Genomic DNA, 11017 nt, shown 5'->3' on the forward strand with positions numbered 1-11017 from the left:
GTTAGAGTGAGAGAGAAAGGCTGTAATTATTTTTGGAAGTCGATAGCACTCTTTATTCACAAAAAATGGTACAAGTACCGAAATCGACCGGGGGACTGAGGTTACCCAGCTGTAAGCCCGAATAAGAGTGCGTGCCTTCGCTTGCACGCACCCGCTTTTATTTCCGCCAGGCGAGAGGCGGCCCGGTCCTCTCGGCCACTCACGTCGCTGGTGGAGGGGCGTAGCCGCTGCCCGTTCATCCCTACTCTACACAAAGCAGTGTCTCCAGAACGTGGGATTTTTCGGCCCCAACCACTCTCCCATCTGGGAGCGACGCATTCAAACGTAGCGTGTCGGGGAGTCGGCTCTGCTACATGTTGCGTAGGCCAGCCTTCTGTAGAGCTAAAAATGCACGAGCCCGAGTCCCCCCGACTTCACGATTCGTTTTCGGTGGCAGACTGCCTGTTTGGAGTTTTTAAGTAAACTGAATTTCGCAGGGTGTCAAGAGAATGAAAGTTCAGGCAATTTATTGCTCAATTTTGTTGCACATTTAAAAAAAATTTATTTTGGTTAAAAAAAATGACCTTTCAAATTTTCCTAAGTTTAAGAGATATTCATGAATTTTGAAACGATTAAAAAATAGTTAAAATTTGTAAAGATGTCGTTAAAGAATTTTGTAAGGTTTCACAAAAATGAAGAAAATTCTTTGAGGTATCTACGAATAATTACTATAATTTTTTATTTTGAGGTAGGGAAATTTGTAATCACTTTTAATTTTAAAAAACTTACTCAATGAGAATATTAAAAAAGGTTTTTAAACACGTGAAAGGATTCCCTAAAATTAAAAAGAAGACTGTAGAAGATTTGAAAGCAAAATCAGAAACTTAGATTTTTAAAGAATTGAAACATAAATTTTAGAAACTTTAAAGGAATTCCGAAAGATTTTAAGGAGGTAAAACTGTTTTTCTTAAAATTCATGGGAAAAATAGAGAAGATTATGAGTCAATGTTTTCACATCTTGAATTAAGGAACATAATTCTTATTAGGCCTTCTCGTGAAATGTTGTTACTGATAATACTGATAATACTTATTTTCTTGTATATGAAATATTTACAAAATCTTTTATGCCTTAAAATACTTATCTCAAAATTACAAAATTTAGCTTTTAAAATTTTATTTTAATTGTAAAAGAATTGTGATTGGAAATTGATTGTAAATAATTGTAAAATAAATCCAATAAAATTTATTTTATGAAGAAATATCTCATGATTATAAAAAGAGAAAAAATTGTAAAGGTAAGTCTTTGTAACATTTTAATAACTAATTAACATATTTTTAAATTATTTTTCCTTGATTCTGGCCGACGGTCATACATGGTACAAAAAGCCGTCGTGAAATTTCAAATAGAAACTGTACTCTCTATACATTAATTATTTCAATTAAAAATAATAATACTTTTATAAATATTGCCAAAATTTATTTCAGTATGATACACATTGATTTTTATTTTAAAAATTCCTGTAAATAGCTGGTGCTTTACAAATTTTGCGATATTCGTGTGCCATGTTTGACTTTAGGGAATATATTTTAGGAAAAAAATTATAAAAATATATCCATTAGTTAGTAAAAGGCTTATGAAGAATCGCCTTTCAAATTATAGTTGAAGTTGAAGAAATAGATATTTCTCTTATTGTTTTTTCAGCATATGATTTTTCACTAAACGCAAAGCAGATTGAAATACACTTGAAAAATAAAAATAAGAAATTTCAGAAATTCATGAAGTTTTCTGTTCAGAAAATTCCACACATTTTTTAATAAAATTTCTTTCCCTGCCACATTCAAAGGAAAATTTTACAACATTTTTGTCAAATGATTAGTCTTTTGAATGAGGTCAAGTTAATAACTTTTTAGCTTTTTCTCTTTAAATCCTCAAAATTGTGACTATAGCCTAAAATAGCATGAAAAAAGATGTATAAAAAAAGAACCTAGAGGACTCTAAATGATTTTATTTTATTGGATTTAAAAAAATATTAGAAAAATTCGAGTCTTTTTAAAATATGTTTAGGACATTTAGAAGTTTGGAAGATATCAATGAATATTTTATACATTTTGGGAAATTTTTCAATTTTCTAAATATTTCTAACATGTTTAAAACAAAATAAATTCCAAAAAGATATTTTTAACTTACTACATTTTTCTTAAAATTTAAAAAAGCATTCAAGATGTAAAAAACTTGACTCATATAATCTTCTAAATTTTTCACAGAATTTTAAGAAAAATAATTTTATCTCCTTGAAATCTTTCGGAATTCCCTTAAAGGTTCTTAGGTTTATTTTTTTGAAATTTTTGAAAATCTACATTTCTAAAAAATTTAAGTTTAAAATTAGATTTGAATCTCTTCCATTCTACTAAATATTCCTTTAATTTACTGGATTATTTACGTTTTTTAAAATCTTTAATCTTATCAAATTGAAACATTCAGCTTTAAAATCTTCTACACTATTCTTTTAAATTTTAGGAAATCGTTTTATGTGTTTCAAAATCTTTTTGAATTTTTTTAAAGTATATTTTTTAAAATAAAAATTATAAAAAAATTTCAAACGATTATTAGAAAAATAATTTTTTTTAAAATTTTCAGACCTTCTAATCTTCTAATCTTTAAGAATTATTCTATTTTTTTCCTGACTTTTTTGCAAGTTTTAATTATTTTTTAATAGTTTCAAAATTTCGGAAAATCTAAATGTAACTGTATCATTTTTAGTTGATTTTTTTTAGTAGAAAAATAACCTTCCTCAGTCAAAAATTCTGCTTTTTTGGTAGAAAATTATTCTCCTTGTTTAAAATTTCATCTATTTTAATTAAAAATTCATTTCTTTGGATGAAAATCTATTTTTTGGTGAAACTTCTTTTATTTTGGTATAAAATGGTTAAAAGTTCATCTATTTTTTTGGAAATTTGTCTATGTTGTTAACAAAAATTTTTGTTTTCTAAAATTGATTTCGAAAATTGTGAATTTCTGTTTTCGGTAGAAAGTTATTGGGTTGAAAATTAAATTATTTGTTTGCAAATTTAATTTTTTGCTTGGAAATTTAAACATTTTTTGGAAACTTTGATTTCTTGGAGTTCATAATTATTTTTCAACTGAAAATTTATCTGTTAAATTTTTCGTTGAAACACTATAATTTTAGTTGAAAATTAATTTCTTTCGTTGAAAATTCTATTTTTTATCTGAAAATTTAACTAGTCCATTTTTGATCGAATACTTATTGTTTTAGTTTAAGATTCGTTTCTATAGATGAAAATTGATCAATTTTGTTGACACTTTTTTTTCTTGAAAAATTTTCTTTTTAGTTATAAATTTATCTTCTTTGTTGGTGCATTATTCTTCTTTGAAAATTCATTTGCTTTAGATAAAAAATTGATTTCTTTTGTTGAAAATTCGCATTTATTTGGGTTTAAAATTAAATTTTTTCAACTACAAGTTTCAGTATAAACTACAATGTTAAAGTTAAAAAATGTATTTTTTAAATTAATTTTTTAGGTTGAAAACTTAAAGATTTTGTCGAAAATTTGTTTTTTATTTGTGAAAAATCAATTGTTTATTAAAATTATGACTAAGGCATGCAGAACAAAATTTGAAACATTTTACACCCAGAAGTCTTGTCTCCTATATCCATTTACATAAAATCCATTATATTTGCCTCTTCGCAATAAGCATAATGGTTCTAAGGTAACTCAGGATTTCAAAACCTGAACAGATTTGAGGAGGAGCTAGATCGTAATTCGTGAAGTCAGGAGAGCTCGGGTTCCTGCTCGTGCATTTTCGGCTTTACACGAGACTGGGCTTCGTAGCATTTAACAGAGTCGACTCACCGACACGCTACGTTTGAGTGTGTCGCTACCATATGGGAGAGTGGTGGGGGCCGAAAAATCCCACGTTCTGGAGACAAGCAAAGTTGAGCGCGCAGCTCAACTTTGAATCTCGCGTCAAAATGGCGCATGGTGCGAAAGTTTAAAATTACATGAGTATTAAGGCGAGTATACATAAAAATAGTAAAATGTCATACGAGTAGAATGCAAAATAATATCAATTGGTATACAGAAATTAAAAATATAATTCAATAAACATACATACAAACAGACAAAAAAAAACATACTTGGCAGGGGAAAATAGAGTACAAAAGTAAAAATATAATAAAGTAAGAGTTGAAATTACAAACAAAAGAACAATATAAGAATGGAAAGTAGATGGATAATTGTTTTATAAAAGATGATTATAAAAGGGAAAAGTGCGCAATTATAATTATTAAAAATTTCCTGATTATTATTTAATCTAGTTTACTCCCCACCCTTATGATTATTTAAGGATTATGTCATTATTATTTAACCTAGTTTGCTCCCTAACTTTGGTTGAAATTTATTTATTTTTTAAAAGGGGGAAAAAGATTTTATTAATTTCGTTTTGATTACGTTTGATCATCACTGGAAATTTACCCACTGGGACGGAAGAGAGAGAGAGAGAAAAAGAATAGAGAGAGAAAGCAAGAGGCCACGCGGAGTGAGTCATGTCTAGCGCGTGGTGGGGCAACCTTCCATCACAGCTGCGACAGATGTGATTTTATTACTCCCTTTCTTCCGTCCAAGTGTTTACGGCTCAGGGAGAGAAAGACAAGGTCGTTGAATAGCCACTTTAAAGTAATTTAGCCCGGAAGGTTTTCCCAGGTCGAGTTTATGTTTAGTAAACACGATCGGGGAATCATTCCGAGCAAATTAGTTTCCAGTGGTTATCAATATGGGGATTATATCAATTTACTTCTCATTTACCGGTCATGTGTTGTAAATGGGCAAATGCGGTAAAACTCAAAATATGAATAAATTACTAGTTAAAAGTAATGAAATACATTTTATAATTATTTTTGCACACAATCCGAATTAAAATACATAAATCATTCTAAGAAAGAAAAAGAAAACTGTAGATAATAATGAAGTACATGTTCTATGTACAACATAACCAACAAATCTCAAGCTTGATGCGACGTTGTTTAAACACTGACTTTTTAAAAATATTTTTACACGCATATTTTTCGAAATAAATATAATGTTCTATTATGTCGAGTAGTAAATGCTGTAAAAAGGGGAATTTTATTGAATAAACAAAGTTTATTCGTTAAGCATCCATACTCAATTTGAAGGAAATAACAAAATATATTAATTAATTTATAGAAAATTGCATCTTATGTTTAATTCATAAAATACGAATTTTCAAATATTTCCTGGCGAAAAAAATGTAACAAGTTATGTAATTATTCAACAAAAAGTAGCATAGAACTCCAACTTCAGAAAAAAGTGGACATCTTTGTGTCGATTTCTAGATCTTCTGAAATTGCACAATAATTAATAGTTGAAATAATCACATAATATTTTTAAAATTAAATTACTTCTCCAAGCAATTGATTACCATATCATTTAATTCAGAAAATACATTTTGTCACATTTTATAGGAAAAAATAAGTGTTCAAATAAGTTACATTTATTTAAATTATTACAAATTACTTCCGAAGTCATCAGGGAAATTTAAAATGTGCATTAATAATTATTTGTATTCAAAAATCGCAGAAATTGCTGAAAATTACCAATAATACGTGAAAATGTATTTGTGTTACATTTGTGGCCCAGTGTGAAAGGGGGGGGGGGGGCGAGGGTGGGTTAAAAATAAAACTGGTTAATATGGTTTTATTTCGTGGGCACACCTCTTCAATCCTTAAAAAATTTGGCATGTTTCGATAAGACCCTGAAGTGTGGATTTTCTTTCTCAGGAGATTACAACTTTTTCAGTAGGCGGTGGCGACCCCATCTTTAACAAGAAAAAGTTATATATATGATACATAGGCTTCGTCCTAGGTAGGCACAGTTTGGCAGGTGGGAAAATGAAAATGAAAGGCATATTTTCAGGTTCCTAGAAAAATTAATACAATTTTTTATTTCAAAAAATTATATGGAAGAGATTATTTGAAAAGATTTTAGAAGATTTTAAAAATTGTCAAAGAAGAATTGGAAAGATTTTAAAGCAAAGGATTTTCTAAAATTTAAAAAAAGAGATTCTAAAATTTTAAGGCAAGACGTTTCAATTTGGTACGATTGCATAATGAAAACAAACAAAACTATTTAAATTAAAATTAATTATTTATTAAATTATTAATCAATTGGAATATTTATAAACATCACCTTTCATTAATTCAATGTCAAAATGGACCGTATAAGGGCATTTACACGATTGGAAGGGCACGTTTTGTCCAATTGGACACTTTTTGAATAAAAGAACATTAATTTTTAACTGTGTCTTCACACGTCGTGAATGCGGTGTGTCGAAATGAGTATTTAAAAAAGCAGTAAAATATATTTTTTTTTAAATAGAAAATCAACATTTGTAGGAAAAAATTTGATTTTTCTCTCATTTATTTTTAAAGGCATTATTGGAAAACCGAAAGGGAGACTGTGTTTTTTAGCCTTCCTCTAAATTATTGTTAAAAAAAAGTGAAAAAAATTAAATATTTAGAAAAAAATTATTTACTGTAAAACCGTCTAATTGCTTCACGTTTGCACGTTTGGTCAGATTTGAACCACTTCCGGACATAGGATTTTGAATTTTTTCTTCTTTTTTTTTCTTATAGACAGTAGCTTTAAAAAGATAATATTTAAAAATGTCACATTCTATAAATTGTAGTAGAAAGTGGAGCGTATATGTGGATTGATACGATTTCAGGGCAACATATGAGTCGTCTACAGCAAAAGTAAGAATATTTACGTTTACTTCACTCAATTATTTTATACAATATGTTTATTAATTTATTAAATTTTTTTTTGCCAGTTTCAGGAACTTGGCCAAGAAACACGCGGGCAATAGGTCTCGCCGACATGACGAATCTTTCGCGTCACCAACGTGGCCACAGCCAAACCAGCAGCAAAACTTGCCACATGTGGGCCAACAACCGAACTGGCCACAAGCGCAGGAAAGGAATTTGCCACACGGACTACAAATCCCACAGCAGAGATTTTTCCACCTACAGCATCCCCAACCAATCCTCATCATGCCGCCCACCCACACATTATTCACCCTTTCCACGCTATGCAGCATTTCCACCAGGGTGGACATCGATGATGGGTACGCGTCATCGGTGTGCATCCTGTATACCGATGAATTCACCAGCTGTACATCATGTACCAAATACGTACTGCTGTCAGGCAGTATTATTGTAATTGGATCATCAATTAAAAATACTATTCGCACTCGATATACTGAATTACAATATGCACTAGCTTGTGCCGGGTAGGTAGCTCGCGAACGTAAGTGATTTTCCTTGAAACTTTTGCTCGGTCAATTAATTTTTCTCTAGAGGAAAGAGAATCTTTTAAAAAAATTTTGTTTGTCCCATCTGTAAGAGCGATAATTATTCAGTTACTTAAAAATTCGAACTGATTTCGACTGATAATCGAGTTGTGCCAGAGCTCTTAGTTCTAATTTAAAGAGCACAGAAAAACGTGCAGAAACGAGAAATTGGAAGACTGCGCGTGAGACTCGGACTGTACCGAAAAGCATACCACTTTACGTTATTGATGCGTGCTCGGCGTTCACTTCTCCTCCTATCGTACATCAATGTACTATGCGTATATTTCTGTCCTTCTTGATACATAGCGCTGTTTCACACTTGCTCTTCGGCATCGGTTCTACCTTCCCGCGGACCGCAATAGCTAAGCTACGACGCCTTCTCACTCAGCGTGTAGTGCGTTCTCTCTTCCACCTTAAGGGTATGCTCTTCGTGACCACGTGGCCAAACTAGTCCCCGGTTATGAGCATTTTTTTTGTGTTTACTGTGTCAACACGGATTGAGATATCGTGTTTAAAATTTGACAGATTAAATAAAAAGCACTAAAGAACGTTTGTATACATAAATATGTTTATAGTTTTAAAGAAAGTTTATTTATAAATTGATCAAATAGGATATTACTATTTGAGTTATAGCACTTTGCAGCTTATTTTTTTTTTGGTGCATTTTAGAGTTTTTGATTCACTTGCTTATACTGAGCACTGACACCAATTTTATACTAAATTATCTAAACCTTGAAAAAATTAATATAAGCAATAAAATGTGCACATTCGTTGCGAATCTACAAATAAGTATCTGCACACACGTATCCTATCATTATTTTTGGGGCATTTTTAGCGAATTCTAGCGGAGTAAAAAAAAACTTTGAACGTCGATAAAGTCGAGATCAAGTAACTAAGTTCGTTTATGAAATTTCTGTTTAAAATGGTTTTAATTTTTTTGGTCCAAAAAATAAAGGGTAAATTTCAAATTGGAAACATAGCAACGCCAGCAATGTGCTAAAATATACTCATGGAAGTTCACCAACCAACTTCCATAATTCTTGACGTTGAATCGATCAGCTGATAACTATTGTTGACAGTGAACCAACCAGCGGGACTCAGCGTCGGACTCGTCTTGTCTTTCACCTTGTCTTTCGCCTTGGACTTGGGCGGATTTTCAAGTATCAAATTCTATGATATTCCTCAATTTTTTTAAATCGAGGCATCTACTGTATCGACGTTAAAAGTTTATTTCCTATTTCTGTAGTATTTTACTAGAAACCTTTCTTCGTGATTATAAACATTTTTATATATACAAACGTTCCTTAGTATTTTCTGTATAACTTCCTATAACCTGAACATGGTACCTCAATCCGTGTGAACGTAGTGAGGCCCAAAAAAAATAAAAATCATTTCATTCTCTACACAAAAATTTCATGAACGAACTTGGTCACGTTATCTCAACTTGATCGACGTTTAAAGTTTCTTTTTTTCTCCGCTAAAAAATCGCTAAAAATGCTCCAAAAATAATGATAGATTACGTGTTTGCAGATACTAAATTTTTGATTTGCAACAAATGTGCACATTTTTTTGCTTATATTAATTTTTTAAAGGTTTAGACGATTTAGTCCAAAACGTGTGTCAGTGCTCAATATACTCGAACCAAAAAAATCTGAAATACATCAAACGAAACCTTATCTGCTAAGTGCTAAGTCGAATGGTAATATCATATTTCATCAATTTATATATAAACTTTCTTTAAAATTATAAACATATTAAGGTACACAAACGTTCTTTAGTGTTTTTCATTTAATCTGTCAAATTTTAAACACGATATCTCAATCCGTGTGGACACAGTGAACACCAAAAAAAAACTCATAACCGGGGATTAGTTTGCTCACGTGGTCACCGAAGAGCATGCCCTTTATAGACGGAGTCGTGCCGACTCGTGGCTTGCAGTTGCCACCATTTTGATTTTGCCGCACGCGCTGACCGACGTACCCTCTTCTACCCGCGCAGCACTATTCACACCGTGACTCTTTCTTATTCGACGCCTAGTGCGTTCTCTCTCCATCGCTACCGGAATACGTCGAGTGCTTGGTCCTTTCTCGTGGCTCTTAGTTGTCGCCATCTTCATTTCATCTCCGCGCTCGTCTTTTACCGGCCTATTTCGTGCTCACTTGTACTCCTACCTTCGCGTTTACTTAACCATACGGGGCAAAAAACTGACAGCTCGGCACAAAAATTAAGGGCATGTGATACTTAGAAAGTTGTCGCTTTTACCAGTTTTAGGTTCCCCCGGCTTTTTTTTTTAAATAATGAATATTTTGTCTTAAAAATTTGGGAAATGACAGCGAACATGCTAACGGACGTCCGCACACACTTTTTTTGTAGGTTAATAACATGCCAGCGGACGTCCCCGCACACTTTTTTGTGTTTTTTTTTATCCAAAAATTTTTGACATTGTTAACAACGAGCGTGTTTATTTCGAGGTTATCTGAGTTACAATTCACCAGAGCTTTACTTCCAAACTACACCATGTTTTTGACCGAAAACATTGGTCTTACAAATAAACATAGTAACTAATCTCCCGGAACTAACCTTGTTTGCAGGCAATCAAAAAAGTTTATTTCATCAATAATTTCTAAATTATCGGCATAGCAGAGATGAAAAACGACGTAACTTCAAAATAATACATATGTATAAAACTTGTATTTAGCACAATAATTTTCTTTGTTATTATCCCACAAAAAAGAGTCCGGGGATGTCCGGTATGATATTTTATAGCCTTACCGAATTCAGTTTATAAAAATTTTCATTTTTGTGGAAAAAAGCCTAGCAGTCGGGAGGCAATCAATTTACTGAAATAAGTTCTTATCTAACAAGTAATAATAGATTTATTAATTTTATGATAATTTATTATGATAAAAGAAATATTTTAAATTTCAATCATGTAAAGACTAAATTTTTGTTAATGTTTTATCATTGTTCAGTTTCATTTTTTCAGAATTAACCTAAAGCTTAACTCTGCAATAATGAATTAGAAAGCTCACAAAATATTGAGTAATGATTTAAAAAGTATTAAATCAATAAGTCTTTACTCTGTATAATAAGAATACCTTGGAGGTCCTGCAAAATGCGTTTGTAATTGCTTTTGGAAAAAAAATAATTTTAATCACATGCTCCTTCATATAGGAAGAATATAATTCTTCAATAATTGGAATCCAGGCAGAAGTAGGTAAAAATTCTTTATTCTCTGCGAAATTGCTATCCTGTCGAGATTTTTAAAGAAGAATTTTAAATAGCGGTTGTATATGCCATGGTCGCATTTAATCTCTGCATTTTTTTGAAGTTTTTCCTATTATTTCTTAATTTCCACTCGATGCCATTATTTATTATAGTTATATAGTGTATTATTTATAAATTTAGAAGAAGTTAAACCAAAAATTTAGAAAAAAATACTGACAATTTTGACAATTCAACCTAAAGGATTATGGCTAATGTACAGAATGACATTTTATTAAAAGTGCAGTCCCTCTAGGAGGGTTGTGTCACCGCTCACTTCGCTTCTGATCAGTGCTCACATTATGGAAAAAGTATACATTTCAACACTGACTCGCCGCTCGTCGGTGTGTAGAAGAAGAAGGCGATGTTGCGCGCGCAGGCTTCTCT

Source organism: Belonocnema kinseyi, chromosome 1 (assembly GCF_010883055.1).
Source record: "Belonocnema kinseyi isolate 2016_QV_RU_SX_M_011 chromosome 1, B_treatae_v1, whole genome shotgun sequence".
Classification (NCBI taxonomy): domain Eukaryota; kingdom Metazoa; phylum Arthropoda; class Insecta; order Hymenoptera; family Cynipidae; genus Belonocnema; species Belonocnema kinseyi.